Source organism: Oryctolagus cuniculus, chromosome 12 (assembly GCF_051225735.1).
Source record: "Oryctolagus cuniculus isolate XC-2025 breed Fujian yellow rabbit chromosome 12, ASM5122573v1, whole genome shotgun sequence".
NCBI classification, from domain to species: Eukaryota; Metazoa; Chordata; class Mammalia; order Lagomorpha; family Leporidae; genus Oryctolagus; species Oryctolagus cuniculus.
In genome coordinates, this window is record NC_142878.1 from 114388440 (window position 1) to 114393768 (window position 5329).

Below are 5329 nucleotides of genomic sequence, written 5' to 3' on the forward strand. Positions count from 1 at the left end.
CTTCTTCCAGTCCGGCTTTCTGCTGTGGCCCAGGAAGGCAGTGGAGGATGGCCCAAGTGCTTGGGCCCCTGCACCTGCATGGGAGACCAGGAGGAAGCACGTGGCTCCTGGCTTCAGATCAGCACAGTGCCATCTGTAGCTGCCATTTGGGGGCTGAAACAACAGAAGGAAGACCTCTCTCTCTTTCTCTCACTGTCTAACTCTACCTGTCAAATTAAAAAAAAAGCATAAACAGGTTATTTAGCTTATTTTGGAATTGCTAAAACAGTATGATCTTTGATAGCCTTTTGGAGCCTGTACTTATATATAGATAAGACCAGGAGTATGTGGAGGACAAAATCTATTGTGTGGCCTTAAATTATTGTCCATGCATTTTTCTCAGTCTATTAATGTAGGTTGCACAGACACTTTTTAATGTTATATTTTCAGGCAAATCATTCTACTATACATTTGAATTTTAACCTACTGAAATTAGTCTTAATTGAAACCCTGAAACACTTACCAGTAACATAAATTATAGTCAGAGCCAAAGGCTATTCTCTAATCATTGCATTAATTGAATCTTTTGTCATGTCTAAAAAATAGTTTTATCTTCAAGAGAAAGGGAGCTAGGAAGAATGAGACATATAGGTAGAGAGAACACTTTTTTGCATTAATTCATTCCTCAACACCCACAGCAGCCAGACCTGGGCCAAGACTGAATACAAGAGCCAGAAATGTAGTCCCAGTCTCTCAGAGGTAATGATAGAAGCCTAATTAATTGATTCTGGAAGTCACATCCAGGCACTCTAAAGTAGAACTAGGGTATCTTAATAGGCATCATAGGCCGGTGCTGTGGCTCACTAGGCTAATCCTCAGCCTGCGGTGCCAGTACTGTGGGTTCTAGTCCTGGTTGGTGTGCTGGTTCTGTCCCGGTTGCTCTTCTTCCAGTCCAGCTCTCTGCTGTGGCCCAGGAAGGCAGTGGAGGATGGCCCAAGTGCTTGGGCCCCTGCACCTGCATGGGAGACCAGGAGGAAGCACCTGGCTCCTGGCTTCAGATTGGTGCAGCACAATGGCAGTAGTGGCCATTTGGGGGTGAACCAATGGGAGGAAGACCTTTCTCTCTGTGACTCTCTCACTGTCTAACTGTCTGTCAAAAAAAAAAAAAATAGGCATCATAACCACTACACTAAATGCATAACGCCCATTTAAATGTTTTTCTTTGGCATATTTGAAAGTACTATATATGATTTTCCCCTGGTAATTCCTCTCTGTTTCTATCAGAACTCCACTGATGGTTTCTTGTATTTTCCTCCTGAAACCATCTGCATTCTCCTTAACATTACCCATCTAGGTATTCCCCCATTGATCCCAATCTCTGATTCTGCTTGACTGATTTTGCCATCTGTAATCAGACACTTCTCTTTCCAGTCTGAACGTCTTCCATGACCTTTAGACTATAGTTCCTTCTCCATCTTGAATGCTTCTTTGTAGCTGTTCAAATAATACCTCACACTTGATGAATCTCAAATGAAACCTGCAGCTTTCATTCCTTTTTATTTGTATATGGTATTAGTACAAGCCAGCCATGACTTAAATCAACATAATGGGATTTTTGTTGGACTCCTCATTTTCTATCAGGTCTAATTTCAGATCTTTCTTTGTCTTTAAATTTGTAATCTCATTTTTCATTGCTTGATTTTATTTTTACACTAGGTGGACAGAAAGCAATCCTCCTTAATAAAGTTGACAATTAGCTTCACTTAGAACATTTTAGCAATGCACGTTAAAAAAATTCATCTTACAGCCGGCGCCGTGGCTCAATAGGCTAATCCTCCACCTTGCGGCGCCGGCACACCGGGTTCTAGTCCCGGTTGGGGCGCCGGATTCTGTCCCGGTTGCCCCTCTTCCAGGCCAGCTCTCTGCTATGGCCAGGGAGTGCAGTGGAGGATGGCCCAGGTGCTTGGGCCCTGCACCCCATGGGAGACCAGGAAAAGCACCTGGCTCCTGGCTCCTGCCAGGATCAGCGCGGTGCGCCGGCTGCAGCGGCGGCCATTGGAGGGTGAACCAGCGGCAAAGGAAGACCTTTCTCTCTCTGTCTCTCTCTCTCACTGTCCACTCTGCCTGTCAAAAAAAAAAAAAAAAAAAAAAAAAAAAAAAAAATTCATCTTACAAATTGTTCTGCAATCCAAATATACAACAACTTGAAAAGCGATGTTTAGAAAACAAAATCCAATGTAAAAAGACAGATTAAAGGCTATGGAGATGTACCTGGACTCAAATTGAGTTTTGCCCAAAAATTGCTGTATGTTGTCATCTTGCTTACGCCTGGTCCCCATGACAGTCTGGTTTGTCCTTTCTCTGAACTTCAATTCTTCCCGTTCCTTCATGGATCTGAAGACTCTCGTTTCCTCCTTGAAGGACTTTGCATCACTGTCTTCTGCTGAGAGTTGGGACAATGTTGGATTGCTGGTGGAACAAGCCCACCACAAACTATAAATACACTCTTCCTGACCAATGACTTGACTGAGCAGGTGATGGGGGAGGCTCTGCATAAGAAGGCAGATCTCATCTTTTCCTACCTTCCACCTATTTTCCTACACATAAAGTGTATTACCTGGACATCCTGAAAGGGGCGCCTGGTGTTCCGGGCTTTGGAGAACAGAGTTGGCATCTACTCTCTTCACACAGCCTATGATGCTGCACCCCAGGGATTGAAAAAGTGGTTTTCCAAAGGACTTGGAGCCTGCACATCCAGGCATATATATCCTTCCAAAGCTCATGGCTTTCCTATAGAGGGAACCACTGAGTACAATTCAACATTAACCATACCCAAGATATGGACAAAGTTGTGTCTGCAGTGAGAGAAGTTGAAGGTGTTCCTGTCACTTCTTTTTCTGCTAGGATTGGTGAGGAGACAAATAAGGATCCGCCTGAATTGTACTGAGAAGCCTTTGATGCAGGTGGTGGCTCAGCTCTCTCAAAACAGATAACTTTACCAGAGATCTGAAATTCTGTCACTGCAGAGAAGCCTTTGCTCTACATACTGGAATGGGTCGATCATGCACCCTGGATGAATCTGTTGCCTTGGCAACCATGATTGAGTGAATCAAAAGACACCTCAAACTAACTCATATTCAATTAGCTCTTGGGGTAGGAGGGACCTTAGCGTCATGAGTCAAAGCTGTGGCCCTGTGTGCTGGTTCTGGGAGCAGCGTCCTGCAGGGTGTGGAAGCAGACCTGTACCTCAGGGGTGGGATGTCCCATCATGATGGTCTGGATGCTACTTCCCAAGGAATAAATGCCATCCTCTGTGAACACAGTAACACTGAATGAGGCTTTCTTTCTGACCTTTGTGATATTCTGGGTACCCGCTTGGAGAATTAGATTAATATTATCTTGTCAGAGACAGACAGGGCTCTTCTTTGTGTGGTATAAGGCATACAGAAACATCAAGATGATACAACCTACAGATTGCATCTCCACTCATGTGGATGTGTAACATGAGTCAGTGGAGTTTATATATCTTTCTGGAAGAGTATCTTAAGATGGATGAGGATGCTTCAAAAAGTTCATGGAAATGTTTATTTTGAGAAAACTACATAGATTAAAAAAATTTCACAAAATACACAATTTTTAGCTCCATTTTCTGCAAACCTTTCTTAACTGCCCTTATATTATCTTTTCTAGTTTATCTGGTTCAACAAATGTTATAGTTCATAAGGAAATAACTGAACTACCATAATGAAGAGCAAATACTAAGAAAGATCAACTAAAGATTCTTGGGAAGTAACCAAGTAATTCTCTCTTTAGTTTAGTTATAGTTGGGATATGTTAACCTAGATATCTCTGCCATTGGTTAGTTTTAAAATGTCCTTTAAAAACTTGGAATTGAACACCTATTTTTAGGCAGTAGCCAGTTTGGGATGATATGGTCTGTCCCTTTGTCCATGTTCTGTAGGTCCACCTAAATTCCAGTGTTTCACCTCAGTTTCAGAATCAGCATGAGATGTATTAGGAGGAAGTTGTTTTTAATATGATTGCTATTCAGATTACTATGTCTTTATTGCTTTTTATTTTATAAAAATAAACCAAATTATAACATTAGTCCAAGCCCTAATCCTTACCCTGGCCCTAGCCCTAGCCTTAGTCCTTGCCCTAACCCTAAACCTAATCCTACATCTAAACCCATTCTGAAGCCTAATACTAGGTCTATCACTAGACAAAGCATTAACCCTAAATTTGGCCCTCATCTTAACCATAACCTTACCTTAACTCTATACTTAGCCAAAATCCTAATTGTATCCCAACATGGTGCTTTACCCCAATCTAAACTCTAACACTAGCACTAATCCTTTCCCTAACTTTAGCCTTAATAACACAAGCATTAACCTTAATCCTAATCTGAGCCCCAACTCTAACCCTAACAGTAATACCAAAATTTAAACCTAACTCTGCCTTAACCCTAACACTAACCCTGGCCTAAAACCTATCCATAGTCCTAACTTTAACTATCACACTAGCTCTAACCATAGTCCTAACTCTGGCTCTAACTCTAAAATTTACCATAGAACTAAATCTAACCTTAATCTTAAACTAATTTTAAATCTCACCCCAACACTAATCCTATCTTTCTGCTTAGGCCTAACCCTAAAACAAACTAGCATTCAGTGTGAACTTGACCATAGACCTGATGCTAACTTCAATGCTATATCTAACACCAGCCTTAAACTAACCATCATGCTAACACAAAGACTAAGCCTCATCCTAGTGATGATGACCCTAACTTCAACTACAACTGTATATTATATATAACCACAGCTCTCTCTATATATTATAGATATATAACCATATTTATAACAATAAATATTTATAACCATATATATAAAATATATTATATATTATATTATATATATAAAATGTATATAAAACCACAGGTCTAACTTTATCCCTAGCCCTACACCTAAATTTATCCCTAATCCTAGCTCTATCTCTAGGCCTAACAATAGCCTTAACCCTATCTATAACTCTAATCACAAATCTAATCCTAAATATAACCCTAGTCCTGGACCTAATCCTTATTCTCACCCAAAAGCTAAACTTAACTCTTTGTGTAGCCCTAACCCTAAGCCTAGCCCTAACCATAACCCTAACCATGGCTTTTAATCTAACCCTAGACCTAAGCCTAAACTTAACAGAACCCTAATCCTACAACTAGCCCCAACTCTTGCCATAAGCCTAATACTAACACCACCAACACTAAACATAAACCTAGCTCTAAATCTTACCCTAACCCCAACCCTAACAATAGCCTTAATAATAGCACTCAATCTAAACCTTAACACCAATC

At 40.9% G+C, this 5329-nt stretch overlaps 1 pseudogene; it reads left to right on the forward strand.

The window, feature by feature from the left end:
- Window positions 1-2141: 2141 nt before the first annotated feature.
- On the forward strand, window positions 2142-3417 carry LOC138844836 (NIF3-like protein 1 pseudogene; annotated as a pseudogene).
- The last annotated feature ends 1912 nt before the right edge of the window (window positions 3418-5329 follow it).